General features: G+C 44.0%; 1 protein-coding gene across 2 annotated transcripts in view; it reads left to right on the top strand.

Moving 5' to 3' along the window:
- The window catches only part of FBXL13 (F-box and leucine rich repeat protein 13), a 310,049-nt gene that overhangs the window by 209,070 nt on the left and 82,578 nt on the right, over positions 1-18,401 (top strand). The window lies entirely within an intron of this gene.

The raw sequence follows: 18,401 nt of genomic DNA, 5'->3' as shown, positions 1-18,401 counted from the left end.
TTAGAAAAATAGTAAAAAATCAACCTAATAAATGAAGGTTGACCGACGTGCCGCAAATGCGCAGTAGAGAGCAGCTCTACTGCGCATGTGCGGGCGAGCACGTCGGTCTTAGGCAGTGTAATGAAAAAAAAAACATGGCGGCGGCGGGTGGCAGCAGCGGTGGCGGCAGCGGGCGGCGGCGGTAGTGGCGGCAGCGGGCGGCGGCGGCGGTAGCGGCAGCGGGTAGCGGGCGGCAGCGGGTAGCGGCGGGCGGCGGCGGTGGCAGCGGCCAGTAGCGAGGGAGGGAGGAGAGAGAGAGAGGGAGGGACGGACTGAGAGGGAGGGAGGGAGTGGGAGGGACGGAGAGAGGGAGTGAGAGGGAGGGACTGAGTGAGAGGGAGGGAGGGAGGGATTGGAGTGAGGGGGAGGGACTGGGAGGGAGGGACTGAGTGAGGGGGAGGGACTGGGAGGGAGGGACTGAGTGAGAGAGAGGGGGGGAGGGACTGAGAGGGAGGGACTGAGTGAGAGGGAGGGAGGAGTGGGTGAGTGTGTGGGAGGGAGCTAGGGGGTGGGGAAAGAGTGAGGGGAGAGGGAGAATGAGGGAGAGGTGAGAGACAGGGATGTGAGTAAGTGGAAGGGGGAGAGGGAGAGGGAGAATGAGGGAGAGGTGAGAGACAGGGATGTGAGTAAGTGGAAGGGTAAGAAGTTGTGAAGCAGAGAAAAAAGGGAGTGGAGGAGGGCTGAGGGGGAGGGGATGGGATTGAGAGAGGGTGGGGAGTGACTGAAGGAAGGGGAGAGAGGTGGGAGTGACTGAGGGAAGGGGAGGGAGGTGAGAGTGAGGGGAAGAAGGCAGTGGGAGACAGAGGGTGAGTAAGACTGAGTGGAGGAAAGGGAGGAGTGAACGAGGGGAAGGGGGAGAGAGGGAGAAAAAGTGTAGAAGGGTGCTGTGTTAGAAAATGGACTGAAAACAAAATGTAATGTAGCCCGTTTTAACGGGCTTAACGGCTTGTAGTAAAATAAAACAAAAAAAAATAAAAACCATCTAGGTGTCAGTATAGTATAATGTTCATTTGAACCAACACCTCATGCCCATAGGAGTCATACCGGTCAGCAATTTCATAAGGGCTCATTTCAAGGACTCTCCAGTATCCCAACATTTAAATAATTACGGTTAAAAGGATTAATGTCTATATCTTTTTTCAAAGAGAATTGCAATAGAGCCCTTGCCCCTATGGAACTTGTGATGGTCTTTAATTGGCATAGTAAAGGTCCAATAAAATTATATGAATTCTTGTAAACTAGCTCTACTTCTAAGTCAAGGCCCTTTAAGAAAGCTTAGGAGAAAGACCATGGATTTTAAAATATCACAACAAGAGTGGAAAGAATTCTTTTAAAGACTATGGAAGGAAAATTCTGTTAGTGCTATTGTGCAAGAAAATAGTTATAAATTGATACATAGATGGTATTATACATTGGTTAAACTTAAAAAAAATGGTTGCCAAAGATTCTGATGCCTATTGGAAGAAGAATGGAGGAAAAGGGATTTTATTTTGGATATGGTGATAATTCTATTTATTTATTTACGAACTTTTAATATACCGACATTCATGAAACACATCACGCTGGTTTACAATTAACTCAAGGAAAGGAAAATTACATTGAATGAGGAGCGGGGTGAGGGGAGCAGGCAAGAAAGGGGAAATAGAGGGGGGCGGGAGCGAGAAAGACTGAGGGAGAGATAACGGAAAGAAGTTAAGAGGACAGAGCAAAGAGCAATCAACATAACCATAATAACTTACTAAAATCATAGAATAAACTTATTGAAATCACAAAGTGTGCGGCGTACACAGAGTAACTGATTAGCCGTACAATGGCATAGTATGAAGGCGAAATCTGAAAGGGGAGACTGTCTAGGATTGAAAAGCGTCCGGGTAGACTTAGCACTGTCTGTGTTTGGTTAGCATGTTTGGTTAGCATAATGCCCTGTAATTCAAATCTTTTGCTCCGAGGTCCTCTCTTGGGTTTGTGAAGCAACAGGGTTATTACCAGATGATCCAGTGATAATCTTGCTGGATTTCCTGGAGAGGCAGATGCCACCTAGGTCTAAGAAGGGAATCCCGTTGATTAACCATGAGTTAGGAACAGCAAAATGGATTACTGCAAAATATTGGAATAAGCCTACTAAACCCTCCCATAAGGCCTGGATCCTGTTAAATCTTCCTATGAGGCTTGGATCCAGTTATTGTGAAACACATATACTTTAGAAAAAAAACCACAAGAAATAAGAGAAAATTACCATAATGCTGCTGAAATCTGGAAACCTTTCCTTAGTTGGGGAACAAAAGTTGGTGACTTGGTTATAATACATCATTCTAATGGAATATTCTCAGAAATTGTAAGTGCTAACATTGACAGTAGATCATCAACTTTTAAAGGTCATAATCTATAGATTCACAGAGCAACACTGGACCCACTGGGAGCCAGATACAAGATCCGAGCTTCTGGTTGCCATTAGAGGAGGGTAAGAGTGGACATAGTCGGAGTGGAAGGTTAAGGGTGGACTTGGTGGGGGAGAGAGAGGAAGGGGGAGGGTGGCCTAATGCTGTGGACTTTACATTCAGTCTTATTTGGACTATTTGGGGAGAGGGGTAGGAAGGCTTTTCAGGCCTAAAGGCCAACAACATATAATACTTATTTTGGGGGGCTCAAGGATCTTTCACTGTGGTTGGGGGTGGGGGATCCGGTCATGATGCCCAGTCAGGAACTTTTCCTTTTTCTTGTATTCACTGCTTTACTGGCCATAATCAGCAGATCCTGGATAATTTTACACAGGGGCTGTTCTATAATGAGGCAGGGTGAGGCGGCCACTTCAGGTGGCAGGACTTTGAGGCTGCAAAAAATGCCAACATCCGAAAACTTCAGGTGCCCTGCTGCAGAAGGCCAGAAGGAAAAGGGCCTGGAGCAAGCAGCACGCTCTCGAAGAAGGAAGAGCATCAGCAACCCATGCCCCTGGATGAAAACGTGAAGCCCGGTGCTGTGCGGTAAGAAAGACGAGCAGGAGTGTCACCCTCCTCAACGGGAAACAGGAAACTGAAGACGCAGGAGGAGGAGCAACAGTGTCGGACTGTGCGCTGAAAATTAAATAAGGGCAGAGTGGGCTGACGCTACTGGAGGAGGAGGAGGAGAAAGAAGTGGAGTGCATATCCAGTAGGCCTGGGGAAAGAGGAGGCTCCTGTGGCTAATCCGAATCGAGGTGAGAAGAGACAATGAGAGTGCATGTGTGCATGGAAGAGGGAGAGAAGTGAATGAGTGTATATGTGTGTATGCACGTATGGGTGTGTGTGGAAAAGGGAGGGGGGGGGCAGCATATCATCCCTCGCCTCAGGCAGCAGATTTCCTTGAGCTGCCCCTGATTTCATACCTTCTCAGGCCCTCATTTTGACACAGCCAAATACCTTGTTATCTGTATTTAGTACAACTTTGGTGCCTTTATTAGAGATTAACACAGTACAATAGGGACAGCAAAAATTAATAGAGTTATCAATAATAAGCAGGCCAATATTCAGAAATGCAGCGAACAGATAACTTATTTGGCAAAATTTGGTCAGATAGGTCGTCCATGCTATTCAGTGGGCTAAACATCCTGCTGAATATACTTAAATTAAAGTTATCCAGATATACATACCACAATCTTTTAATTTAATTTTTTTTACTTTTAGGCCACCTCAAGAGGTGGCAGGGGAAAAAAAGAAAAGCTCCTCAGTGGCTGTAACGGCCTAAGCCCCATAAAATAAGTATATGTTGTTGACCTTTACCCCCAAAAGGCTTTCCTACTCCTCTCTCTGAATAGTCCAAATAACTTTTGTTCTCCCAACATTAACATTTAGGGGTCAATTTCAAAAAAGAGCCAGGGTACCTAAATTAACTAGATTTTGACCAGTTAAATTAAGCTAATATCTATCTACAACTGAGCACCTTGGTTTGCAATTGAAAATGAGCTTAAATCAAGGAAACGAGAATATGGTCTTCTAGATTTAGGTCACTGAGACTTGGGTGCCTAAATTTAGCTAGATAGCCCTGGAAATCTGTGCTCGCCAGCTGTGTCCTTTCAGAAAACTCTTACCCACCACTTACCCCAAACTCAGCAATTTCTCATTTCTTCCACCTAATATCAAAACGCACAGGCTCTTCCCCCCATGCCCTTTCTACCCGCCTGATATGTAGTGTGTCAGTTTCCACCAGCAGTCCTTACCCCCAGCCACTAGGTCTTCTAACAAAAATGCCCTCTTCCTGGACAGCTCCCTGACCCTCTCACCTGCCTGATCTTATATAAAAAAAAGCACCTTCTGACATTGCCCTGATCCCCCTTCCCACCTGCCTGATCTAAAAAAACCCAGCAAAACCCTGAGAACTTCCTAAAACTCCACTCCCACAACTCCTTCAAAATCTCCCAGTGCCAAGCAGGCAATGAAACACAGGCTTTAAATTTGGTGGGGGTGTGTCACTTTATATCCAGGAGGGTACAGAGTCCAACAGGGTAAAGATCATACGCATAAATGTTCAGTAGAATCTATATGGGTAGAAATCCCATGTGTTGGGTAAGAGTATAGTGATAGGAGTATACTACCGTCCACCTGGCCAAAATAATCAGACAGATGATGAAATGCTAAGAGGAATCAGGAAAGCTAACAAATTTGGCAGTGCAGTAATAATGGGAGATTTCAATTACCCAAACACGAGAGTGCAGAATAAAGTAAGTCCAAACCACAAGGTAAATCAAAACAGCTCTAAGGAGCCTGAAATTTTTAATTCCTTTTTTGAATGGCAACTCCACTGACTTGCAATCACACCACAGTATAGACCGCGTCCCCCGACAGGTCACATGGCCCCTAGTGACCATGTGACCTGTCAACCTGAGTTTCGCGCTCACTCCGGTAGGTTTAAATACCTGTCTGCAGTCAAGATGGACGCGCTCCCTGCCATTTTTGAAACTGCTCTGCATTCAGGTATGCGATTTATTTGAATCTGAAATAGTATTAATATGTCGGTTTTGTCCAGCTTATGTCCTAACCCTTGTATGTTTATTTACAGTGCCTTGATAACCTTGTTGCTCCCCCCCGATGCAGCCCTTGGCGAAACACGGGACCGTGTCGGGGGACGCGGTCTATACTGTGGTGTGATTGCAAGTCAGTGGAGTTGCCATTCAAAAAAGGAATTAAAAATTTCAGGCTCCTTAGAGCTGTTTTGATTTACCTTGTGGTTTGGACTTACTTTATTCTGCACTCTCGTGTTTGGATATTATTGAAGTGCAGTTCTCCTGCTCTGTGGTGTTTTTAGATTTCAATTACCCCAATATTGACTGGGTAAATGTAACAGGACATGCTCGAGACATAAAATTCTTGGATGGAATAAGCGACTGCTTCATGGAACAATTGGTTCAGGAACCAACGAGACAGGGAGCTATTTTAGATTTAATTCTTAGTGGAACACAGGATTTGGTAAGAGAGGTAACGATGGTAGGGCCACTTGGCAATAGTGATCTTAACATGATCAAATTTGAACTAATGACTGGAATGGAGACAGTAAGTAAATCTGCAGCTCTAACACTAAATTTTCAAAAGGGTAACTTTGATAAAATGAGGAAAATCGTTAGAAAAAAACTGAAAGGTGCAGCTGCAAAGGTTAAAAGTGTACAACAGGCATGGACATTGTTTAAAAATACCATCCTGGAAGCACAGTCCACATGTATTCCATGCATTAAGTTGGGAGAAGGCAAAACGATTACCGGCATGGTTAAAAGGTGAGGTGAAAGAGGCTGTTTTAGCCAAAAACAATCTTTAAAAAATTGGAAGACGGATCCATCTGAAGAAAATAGGAACAAGCATAAGCATTGTCAAGTTAAATGTAAAACATTGATAAGGCAGGCTTAGAGAGAGTTTGAATTGAAGTTGGCCGTAGAGGCAAAAACCCATAATAAAAACATTTTAAAATATATCCGAAGTAAGAAACCTGTGAGGGAGTCGGATGCACTGTTAGATGACTGAGGGGTTGAAGGGGCTCTTAGGGAAGATAAGGCCATTACAGAAAGATTAAATTACTTCTTTGCTTCTGTGTTTACTAATGAGGATGTTGGCAAGATACCAGTTCCAGAGATGGTTTTCAAGGTGATGAGTCAGATGAACTGAACTAAATTATGATGAACCTGGAGGATGTAGTAGGCCAGATTGACAAACTAAAGAGTAGCAAGTCACCTGGACCGGATGATATGCACACCAGGGTTCTGAAGGAACTAAAAAATGAAATTTCAGATCTATTAGTTCAAATTTGTAACTATCATTAAAATCATCCATTGTACCTGAAGACTGGAGGGTGGCCAATATAACCCCAGTATTTAAAAAGGGCTCCAGAGGTAATCCAGGAAACTATAGACTAATGAGCCTGACTCCAGTGCCCTGAAAATTAGTGGAGACTATTCTAAAGATCAAAATCACAGAGCACATAGAAAGACATGGTTTAATGGAACACAGTCAGCATGGATTTACCCAGCCTCACAAATCTGCTTGTTTTTTTTGAAGGGCTTAATAAACATGTGGATAAAGATGAACCGGTAGATGCAATGTATTTGGATTTTCAGAAGGTGTTTGACAAAGTCCCTCATGAGAGGCTTCTAAGAAAACTAAAAAGTCATGGGATAAAAGGCGATGTCCTTTTGTGTATTACAAACTGGTTAAAATACAGGAAACAGAGAGTAGGATTAAATGGTCAATTTTCTCAGTGGAAAAAGGTAAACACTGGAGTGCCTCAGGGATCAGTACTTGGACCGGTGCTTTTCAATATATTTATAAATGATCTGGAAAGGAATACAACGAGCGAGGTAATCAGATTTGCAGATGATACAAAATTATTCAGAGTGGTTAAATCACAAGCGGATTGTGATAAATTGCAGGAGGTCCTTGTGACACTGGAAGATTGGGCATCCAAATGGCAGATGAAATTTAATGTGGATAAGTGCAAGGTGATGCATATAGGGGAAAATAACCCTTGTTGTAGTTACACAATGTGCTGTGGTGGTCAAAAAAGCAAACAGAATATTATGAATTATTAGGAAGGGAATGGTGAATAAGATGAAAAATGTCATAATGCCTCTGTATCGCTCCATGGTGACCCTGCACCTTGAATACTGTGTACAATTCTGGTCGCCGCATCTCAAAAAAAGATATAGTTGCCATGGAGAAGGTACAAAGAAGGGTGACCAAAATGATAAAGGGGATGGAACAGCTCCCTTATGAGGAAAGGCTAAAGAGGTTAGGGCTGTTCAGCTTGGAGAAGAGACGGCTGAGGAGGGATATGATAGAAGTCTTTAAAATCATGAGAGGTCTAGAACGGGTACACGTGAATCGGTTACTTACTCTTTTGGATAACAGAAGGACTAGGGGGCTCTCCATGAAGTTAGCAAGTAGCACATTTAAAACTAATTGGAGAAAATTATTTTTCACTCAATGCACAATTAAGCTCTGGAATTTGTTGCCAGAGGATATGGTTAGTGCAGTTAGTTTAGTTGGGTTTAAAAAAGCTTTGGATAAGTTCTAAGAGGAAAAATCCATTAACTGATATTAATCAATTTGACTTAGAGAATAGCCACTGCTATTACTGGCATCAGTAACATGGTATCTACTTAGTGTTTGAGTACTTGCCAGGTTCTTGTGGCCTGGATTGGCCACTGTTGGAAACAGGATGCTGGGCTTGATGGACCCTTGGTCTGACCCAGTATGGCATTTTCTTATGTTCTTTTAATCTTATCCTACTGGTCCGGCATCTACCATATTAATACTAAAAGATGATTCACTGAGGTTGGAGATCACTACCTACAGTTAAGCAGCTGTAATAATACGATTTTCAAATTATGATGTGTATATGAAACATTTTGTCTGCATGCACGTTTTCTCAATGTTTAAATGACAATATAGAAGTATATTTTATACTGTAGAGACACATTGCAGAATTTCTGCACACAAAAAATAATTTGGATGCAGAATGTTGTATGCCTTAGTATAGACTCTACCTTCACCCTACCACAGAAAACCCACAGCTTTGCTAGAAATGAGTTGCTTCTCTGTAATTCTGAGACATTCAGAAATGATGTCTAAAAAAACTCAGTGTCTTTATACAGATTTAATTGTTGATGTTTACTTGAACAGGGAAGAATCTCTTGTAATGGAAATCACTGTGGTGTTTGGCACTCTGTATCTGATCCCACACAGGAAAAGGACTGGGGATTATAGTGGATAACAAGCTAGGAATGCACATTCAATGCCAGGCAGCAGCACTGAAGTTGGCTGAATATTAGACATGTTAGAGGGGCGATATAGCTGAAGCCTAAGAAGTTATAGGCCTTTGTTTTTTGAGTCACATGTATAGCATGGGGGCTGGGGTATAGTTCTAAGCCTTACACGTTAAGAGAGACAACAAGTCAGAGCAGTCAAAAGAATGGCAATTAAATGAATCAAGGGTATTGAGGGAACACCCTGTAGTGAAGAAAGAATAGAAAAGTAAAACTGTGGAATATTGTTACAGAAGTCTTCATGGCTACATAGAAATGACGGCAGAAGAAGACCAAACGGCCCATCCAGTCTGCCCAGCAAGTTTCACACTTTTTTTTTCTCATACTTATCTGTTACTCTTGGCTCTTAGTAACCTTTTGGTTCTATTTCCCTTCCACCCCCACCGTTAAGGGAGAGAGCAGTGTTGGAGCTGCATCTAAGTGAAATATCTAGCTTAATTAGTTAGGGGTAGTAACCGCCGCAATAAGCAAACTATACCCATGCTTATTAGTTTACCCAGACTATATAATTCAGTCCTTGTTGGTTGTCTGTATATAGATCCACTTTTCTTCATTCTTCTTGCCGTTGAAGCAGAGAGTTATGCTGGATATGCATTGAAAGTGAAATATCAGTCTTTCTCCCCTGCCGTTGAAGCAGAGAGCTATCCTGGATATGCGTGAAGTATCAATCTTTCTCCCCTGCCGTTGAAGCAGACAGCTATGCTGGATATGCGTGAAGTATCAGACTTCTCCCCTGCCGTTGAAGCAGATAGCTATGCTGGATATGCATTGAAAGTGAAGTATAAGGCTTATTTGGTTTGGGGAAGTAACTGCCGTAAAAAGCAAGCTATTCCCAGCTTTTTTGTGAATGCAACATCCATGGACCTTTCTCATTGGAGATCAAATGGGTGTCTGCAAACCAAAAGGTCAGTGGGTGAGATAGTTTGCTTAGATTTTAAATGTTGAGCCAAGGAGATGTCATTCTGGGGCGTTAGAAGCAGTTCTGCTAAGAGGCAAAACCTGATAATGTTATGGGATTTCTTTTTGGATCACCAATGGAGAAGTGCTAGAGAGAGCTGAAGAAGATAGAACATGGTGGAATTTTAGTCCACCCTCACATTTACATCTCAATACTATAGTGATCACTGATTGACACTTAGCTTGTAGGAAATAAAAACATCTTCTGGAACTGACTGTCTTAATCTCTGGCAAACAAGAGGGAGTGATTCAGGAAGTGTATTCATGGAAAAACACTGTGATTATATTCTCTAGAGGCCTCTTGCTGACACTCCAACTCAATAATCTTTATTTAGCTTTGTTAGGGAAATAAATTACAATTACCTGTTGTTGACTGATAAAATGTCATGTGCAATATCTGTTTCAAAGCTCATGTTCAAGAATTAACTGAAGTAATAATTAAGATTGCAAACATAAATGTTATGCTCAGGCTTGTGAACCCTTGTGCCGACGGGGATGGAATACCTTAGGAGGAAGATCCGTAGGTTCTCCCGTCAGGTGGCGAGGCAGGAACAGAAGATGTGACCAGCTGACCCTCGGCACTGGAGACAGAGGCGACTGTAGAGGCAGATGAAGAGTCGTGACATCGAGGAAAGGAACTGTGTCTTCGCCACTGGAAGTCCGCGGTCCCCCCAGGAAGAGCCCGTAGGGACCCGGACTGCTGGGGCTTAGGTGGACCTTTGAGAGGTCGAGCGTTCGATGCAAGGGCTGACTGAAGCTTCACCCCTGGAAGCCCGTGGTCCCCCCGGGAGGAGCCCGTAGGCAGCCGGGCCGCTGGGACTTAAGTGGGTCCTTGGAGATGATGGTCAAGAGGAAGTCCAATGTCAAGTGCCAGAGGGTTGTCGTTTACCAGTCTGAGGTCACACACTGAGGGATCACCACTTGCCAGTCCGAAGTCACACACCAGAGAATCACCGCTTGCCAGTCCGAAGTCACACACCAGGAATCACCGCTAGCCGATCCGAAGTCAGGAACCAGGAACACCAAGAAAAGACAGGAACAAGGATCCGAAGTAGAAGAACTCACCGAAGCAAGCAGACCTGACTAACCCAAAAGTTGCCAAGTCGAGGAATGAGCAGAGGAAGCCTCCTTTTATACTTCCTCTGCTCTGGCTCATAGGGAAGAGCTGAACCTGGTTAAAGGGATCAGGTCCCTTTAAATCTAATGAGGAGGCGTGGCTTCGCACCTAAAGATGGCGGCGGCCATCTTGGATTTCCTCTGCGGAGGAAATGCTGCAGGACGCCGCGAGGGAGGAGCAGGGACGGCTCCCCACCCAGCCAGAGCGGGGACCCGCGGCCAGAGCGGGGACCCGTGCCAAAGCAACGGGCATCGGGTCAGGGGTCTCCCCCGGAGTTCCCACGGCGGATCGCCATCGCGGGCAAGGTAGGGGCCGCGCTCGTGACCTTCCACGAGCGCGGAACCCAACAGTATATACATAGATTTAAAAATGATTTCTCATTTTTATCGTGACAATTATTCTTATAAACTAAGCCTACAGTATTTATTTATTTAATTATTTGATTTAGTATTCTACTTTTTTCAGGCACTTCAAAGTGGATTAGCTTAGAATTACAATATTAGATAACAAAAAATATCCAGTCCTTCTACATTTCTGTACATAGATATTGTAAATCACCTAGATCTTAGTTTGGATAGGTGATCCATAAATTAGCTGGCTGGAAAAATCTAGGGGAAGTAGAAGGGCAATGGGCAAAACTAAAAGGAGATATCATAAGGGCAACTAAACATTTTGTTAGGATTGTAAATAAAAGGAAGAGGAAAAAGTGACGGTTAATGATTTTCTAAAGAACTAGCTGAAAAGGTAAGGGAGGAAAGTTTAGAATTCATAAACTACAAGAGATTGCAGAAAAAGGAAGTCAGGCAGCAATATCTGGAAAAATTAAGAGAATCTGGGAAAGAAATCAGGAATGCAAAAATTCAAACATGAAAAATAGCAAATATGGTAAAACAGGGGGCCTAGACTTTTTTTTAGATATGGTATTGATAGAAGGAAGTGCAAAAGTGGCACTGTGAGACTCAGAGGTGAAGGGGAGGAATATGTAGAGGTTTATGAGGAAAAAGCAAAATTGCTTAACAAATATTTCTGTTCGGTGTTCACTGTAGAAGGGTCTGGAGCAGGACCACATAAAATAAACATAAATAAGATTGGAAATGAGATAAACCTCAATCGATTTTCAGAACAGTGTGTTCGTGAGGAGCTAACTAAAATTAAAGTCCTGTGTTTCTCCGAAAATAAGAAAGGCCTTATATTTAATTTCTGCTCCGAAAAAAAGGTTAGGGCTTATTTTCAGGGATGTCTTATTTTTTTTCCATGATTGGTGAATGAGGACAAGGCTAAGCCCGCCTCCTCTTTCATTCACCAATCAGATTCAATTTTCAGCCGAACCTTTTGGTTTGGCCTTCGATATTGGCCTGCCACGTGAAATTTTGTTTTTCCGCGGTTCGGTCCAATTTTATTTCATCTGCCCCCCCCCCCCCGAAACAAAGCCCGAATCCCAGGGTGTGGGGGGCAGATGGGGAGTTGTAAAAAACAAAACAAAACAAAAAAAACCCCAACCCCCCCCAAAACTTGCCAAAATTCTCTGGTGGTCCAGCGGGGTCCTGGGAATGATTTCCAGTCCAAGCCTTGGTTCCAGCATTGTCTGCAATCTGTGCCAGACTGTCCAAGCCTTGCCGTCCATTGCTCCTACCATGTAATAGAGGCCGGCCAATGGCACCAATAGCCTGTCACATGGAAAAGGCAAAGGGCCATCAGCGCCATTTTGATTACTGGCAGCTGACGGCCCGAGAGTGGGAGATCACTCCCGGGACACCTGCTGGACCCTCAGTGAATTTTGGCAAGTTTGGGGGGGGGGGGAGTGCAATGAATTAAATTTGGAGGGTTGGGGTAGGTTTGGGGTTTGTTTGTTTTTTTCAACAACCCCCCATCTGCCCCCCCCCCAGGTTTCCACCCCCTCCCTAGGGACTTTCGGTAAGTCTTGGGGAGGGGGTCGGGCAAGCCTTGGGGTGCAACCGCGCCGTGCTGGTACACCTATAACTAGGCCTTATTTTTGGAGTAGGATTTATATTTCAAGCCCTACTCCAAAAAACCTGAAAATCAAACTAGGGCTTATTTTCAGGGTAGGGTTTATTATCGGGGAAACATGGTAGATAAGGCAATGGGACTGAATGTGATACATCTGAGGGTAATAAGGGAACTTAGATGTTGAGACTCCGGTTCAGGTGGAACATAGAGAATACCACCTTCAGAATGGCGCGGGATGACAGAATGAGACTGGAGCAAGGCTTGGACAGTCCGGGAAGGCTGAAGAAGGCTTGGACTGGAACAGAGTGCAGGCAAGACATGGCAAGACTAGGACAACACAGAACATGGAACATAAATCCCAAAGGCAGCAGTGCAAGAAGGCCCTGAGGGGCCCAACAGAAAGAGGCCTAGAGAGGCCAAACAGCTAAGCAAGGCCTGGCTAGGCCAGAGGTTAGGAATAGGCCTAGAAGGCTTCAAAACAAGGAAGGCCTAGATAGGCCAGAGTGCAGGAAGGCCGAATGGCCACAAGGCAAAGCAAGGCTAAGAGCGGAAGGCCCAAAGGCTACAAGACACGGCTCAGTTCAGAAGGCCCAGAGGCCATGAGACAAGGCAAGACTGAGGACAGAAGGCAAGAGGCCAAAAGACACGGCAGGGAAAGGCTGAGGTCAGAAATCCCAGAGTCCATTAGGCAAGATGAGGAAAGGCCTGGGTAAGCCACAAGGCAAAGGTGGCTAAGGCAGGGAGCCAAGAGAGACTCAATGCAGAAGCATGGAAGCAAGGGACAGATAGAGTTAAGTAGGCCTGGAGTCCGAGTGTGGTGGAGGCAGGAAGGAGAAGCCTGGTCAGCCTAAAGGGTATGCTCGCTTGCAAGGTGGACTGACTGTGGACACACGCCCTCTCCTGGGAAGACTGGAGTTGGGCAGGCATCCCCTGCTAGGTGAACTGGCTGTGGACAGTCACCCCCAGCTGGGCAGACTGGCTGTGGATGGATGCCCTCTCCTGGGAGGACTGGCTGTGGACAGATTCCCTCTCCTGGGCAGACTGACTGTGAGCAGGCACCTCCTGCTGGGCAGACCAGCTGTAGGCAGGTGCCCCTGCTGGGCTTACAAACTGTGGATGGGCACCCTCTGCTGGGCAAACTGTCTGTGGACAGGCATCTTCTGCTGGAGAACTGGCTGTCGGCAGGCACCCCCCTGCTGGGCAGACAAACTATGGAAGAGTGCTCTCTTCTGTGTGGTCAGGCTATAAAAGAGTGCCCTCTGCTGGGCAGTCAGACTCTAGAAGAGCATGCTGTGCTGGGTGATCAGGCTGTAGAAGAGCATGCTCTGCTGGGTGATCAGGCTGTGAAAGAGTGCTTTCTGCTGGGCAATGAGGCAATGGAAGAGTGCTGTTTTCTGGGCAGTCAAACTGCTAAAGTGCCCTCTTCTAGGTGATTAGACTGTAGAAGAGCACCCTCTGCTGGGTGACTAATCTGTGGAAGAGTTCTCTTTGCTGAGCAGTCAGACTGTGGTAGAGCGCCCTTTCCTGTGCCGTTAGGGATCTCAGTGAGTGTATGTTACTTGAAACCAATGTTGAGAAAGGCTTTCTTTGTAAAGATTTTGGGAGAGCAGGTATTCTGTCAGAAATTGATTTAGGAATATCACAATAAAAACAAATTCTTATAAACATGGGATTTATATATTTGTACCCCTTGCACTCCCATATGGCTGGATTGGAAAATTCTAGACTCTCTTTTGCAGTGTTGAGATGGGACTTGGCTATAGCTAGGGAGCAGTTAAAAATAAAGAAAACTTCATAAGACTTACTAGTCTGGTTTGGGTCCTGCCCCCACTCAGGAAGGTGTTTGTTGGCTTCTGCATCCTGTTGAGGCTCCGGTTCAGATGGAACATAGGGAACACTACCTCTAGAGTGGCACAGGAAGGCAGGGCAAGACTGCAGCAAGGCTTGGACAGTCTGGCACAGATTGCAGACAATGCTGGAACCAAGGCTTGGACTGGAACAGTGTGCAGGCAAGGCTGGAACTCTGGAACAGAGTGCTGGCAAGACAGGGCAAGACTAGGACAACACAGAACATGGAACATAAAGCCCAAAGGCAGCAGCACAACAGAGAAATGCCTAGAGAGGCCACAGAGGTATGCAAGACCTAGATAGGCTGGAGCACAGGAAGACTGGATGGCCACAAGGTAAGACAAGGCTAATAGTGGAAGGCCCAAGGGCCAGAAGACAAAACAAGGTAAGGCTGAGATCAGAAGCCGCAGAGGCCATGAGGCATGATGAGAAAAGGCCTGGGGAGGCCACAAGGCACAGTTGACTAAAGCAAGGAGCCAAGAGAGACTTGATGCAGAGCATGAAAGCAAAGGAAAGACAGGGTTAAGTGGGTTTGGAGTCTGGGTGTCATGTAGGCAGGAAGGAGGAGCCTGGCCAGCCTGAAGGGTATGCTCATTGGGATCCCTTAGTGGAGGGGAGGCTGTGCAGCAGCCAAAACTGTAACATTAGAGATGTCCTGGCAGCTCAATTGGCTGACCTTTTCAATCCTTTTTTTTTTAAGAGTCTGGAGTAGTTCCAGAGGCCTGGAAATGGGCAGATGTGATTCCTGTTCATAAAAGTGAAAGGAAGGAGAAGTCTGGGAACTACAGGCCAATTAGTATGATTTCTGTGATGAGCAAACTAATGAAATCGCTGCTAAAACAGAGGATAGTGCAATTTGGGATTCCAAGTTCCAAGGCAGCATGGTTTTATCTGAGGTAAATCTTCTCAGTCGAATCTGATCAATTTCTTTGATTGGGTGACTAGAGAGTTGGATCAAGGGAGAGCGCTAGACGTAGTGTACTTGGATTTCAGCAAGGCTTACAGAAGGCTTATAAATAAATTGTGCCCCCTTGGTATGGATGCTACAGTGACTGACTGGCTGAGTGAAAGGCAACAAAGGGTGGTGGTAAATGGAGTTTTCTCTGAGGAAGGGGTTATTATTAGCAGTTTGCCCCAGGAATCTGCCCTTAGACTGATTCTTTTCATCATTTTTGTGAGCAACATAACAATAGGCTTGTCGGGAAAGGTTGTCTTTTTCCTGATGATAGCAAAATCTGTAACAGGGTGGACAGCCAGGAAGGAGTGGAAATCATGAGATGGTATCTAGCGAAGCTCAAGGAATACTCTAAAGTCTGGCAGCTAAGATTTAATGCTAAAAAATGCAGAGTAATGCAAAAACCCAAGGGAAAGGTACAGTATTGGAGGTGAAATTCTTCTAAGCACAAAGGAAGCGTGGAATCTGGGGGTAATTGTATCTGATGATCTTAAGGTGGATATAGTGATGGTAAAAGCCAGAAAGATGCTTGGCTGCATAGGGAAAGGAATGGTCAGCAGAAAAAGGGAGGTGATATTGCCCCTCTGTATGTCCCTGGTGAAACCTTACTTGGAATATTATGTACAATTCCGGAGACTGCACCTTCAAACGGATACAAAAAGGATGGAGTCGGTCCAGAGTATGGGTACTAAAATGGTCTCTGGTCTTCATTCAAAAGCATATGGGGATAGACTTAAATATCTAAACATGTACACCCTAAAGGAAAGGCAAGATAGGGGAGATATAATAGAGACATTCAAATATTTCAAAGGTTTCCGTGCACATGAGATGAGCCTTTTTTTAATGGAAAGGAGACTCTAGAGGTCATGCAACGAGGCTGAAAGGAGGTAGATGCAGGAGTAATCTTAGGATGTGTATTTTTACAGAGAGGGTGGTAGATGTGTGGAACAGCCTCCCGGTGGAGGTGGTGGAGGTGGATGAGCCATACAGTCTTTTTCTGACGTCATGTTTCTAAATAAGTTAAATAAAAATGATAAATGTCTTTTTATAATGTGCCTTTGAATAGTTTATCCTACTCTGGGTCTGATGAACTGCAGAGTCTCAGCCAGAGGAAACCATGCTGTCATAAATGGGCAAGCCTTATTTCTTGCTTAAAGGAGCTTTTCATGAACCAGAGCCCTGGAGGACAAAAATCTCCAGTGCTCCCCCTGGAAAAATTTCTAATAGCAATTTTCTTATTCTTCTGACTTCCAGATTGAGAGCTGTGAGAACTCCCTCTGTCCATGCAGCTCTGTTCGTGCAGAATATATAGTTTGCAAGGTTTAGTTTGTAAATGTTCATGTACATTTGTATGAATATGTACACAGAAGAGCCCTTTTCCTGTTTTATTTTTTGTTATTGTTTTGTTCCTGTTTTCCCTTGGAAGGCCTCTCGCCTTTCTTCTTTCCCATCTGGCATACATCAGAGAGTCATCATGCTCATCCACTAGTAGTTTTTGAGTCTTCTCATATGCCTACAGCACAGGGAGCTTGAAATGCATGCCTGCTGTCAATGCCCTTATTTCTCAGTAATTAATCATTATGTGGCCCGGATGGTGAACCTTGAAATACATAAATACATGCACTGCATATCACGTTTTCTGCTAATACATGCATTGTGTTTTCATTGGCCATCTCGCCACACAGCTTTTCTTCCCTGCTCTTCTGTTTGTCTGCTTATTTCTCTTTAACACCAGACTCTTTCCATGGATTTCTGCAAACAAATGCAAGTCACACACACGAAACACACACATAGTATCACAACTTCCAGTACTTAACCAGAAAATGGGAAGGAAAATAATACTTGGGCAGGAGGAAGTTGATGATGCTGATGTAGCTTCTGCTGATTAGAAATGTAGGTATTTTTATCCTCTAAAGTTAGCATATCCATTTTTTTTACCTCCACCCAAATATATAGAGATGGGGGAGTTTCAAGGGTAAGAAAACCATGTCCCAAGTGCATGCTAAAAAGAATCAGGTACTGACTGTGCATTCTGTACAGAAACTACAAAATAGATCAGTGTCCTTCACCTGATCCATGGGGATCCTCCAGCCAGTCTGTTTTCAAGATATCAGATTGAATATGCATGAGATATATTTGCCTACAACCGAGGCAATGCAGGCAAATATCTCCCGCATATCCATTGTGGATATCCTGAAAACCAGATTTACCCAGAGGATCCCCGCGGACTGGGTTGAGGGCCACTGAAATAGATGCCCTTTACAGAGGGTCCTGCTAGTTTGACACTGTACCAGTATGCACACTTTCTAGAGAACAGTGGTTAAGTCTACAAGATTTCTCCTTGAGGCTCTCCTGTTTCTGTGTTGCTCTTCTGGTGGTTTACTGTGTTCTATCCGCAGACATTGCTAGCACGTTGCTTGAGGCTAAATTTGTTCTTACTCTGACAAAAAAATACAGCAAATAATTTTATTTATTTATTTTATAAAAGCCTGATTCAGTTTTAAGCAAGAACATCTTAGCCACCATTTATTTATTATTTAATTTTCTTAATTTTCTATACCGATGTTGGTATATACCGTCACACCGGTTTTCAGTGTATCGTTAAATAGAATAAAAAAACATAAAATACAATTTTTCATAATAAAACAAAATACAATAAAATTAAACCAATCATAAAGGAAACTTCAATCTTATAAATACTTAAAATAAAATAAAATTACATAACAACTTGTCTCAGTAACAAGTGAATGATATCACTAAAAAGCTGAACGTCAACGTCTTTGATGCTATGAGTCATTTTTACTCTCAATAAATATTTGGTTTATTGAAAAAGCCTTTTTCGTGGCTCAGCATGTTTTAGCCTGGTGTCCTGCAGGGATCATTATGTCTGTATTTCTGTCTGTCCCCCTCTGTAAATGTACTCCCTCTCAATAATTTTTGAATTGTTCTTTCAGTTTCATTCAGATTTCTACCACATATGATTGAATATCCAGTGACTCCTGGTTCATACTTTTGATGTGCTTCTGAGAATCCTGACATCTCAAATCCCTTCCTCTTCCTATCTTCCTATAGGGAAACAGAACAGTTCACTTTATTTTATTTGAAAACTGAAATAGGTCAAAGCATATTGTGATGCTGAGTATTTTTAAAGCTGCTCAGCCTTTGGTTGCTAATGTATATTTTGAAAGCTGACTTGCCGGTAGTTATTATTAATAGCTATATGAAAATTTCTGTAC

The sequence above is a fragment of the Rhinatrema bivittatum genome, chromosome 9 (genome assembly GCF_901001135.1).
Source record: "Rhinatrema bivittatum chromosome 9, aRhiBiv1.1, whole genome shotgun sequence".
Taxonomy (NCBI): domain Eukaryota; kingdom Metazoa; phylum Chordata; class Amphibia; order Gymnophiona; family Rhinatrematidae; genus Rhinatrema; species Rhinatrema bivittatum.
The sequence above is the reverse complement of the archived record's forward strand: the minus strand, read 5'-3'. Positions and strand labels throughout refer to the sequence as shown.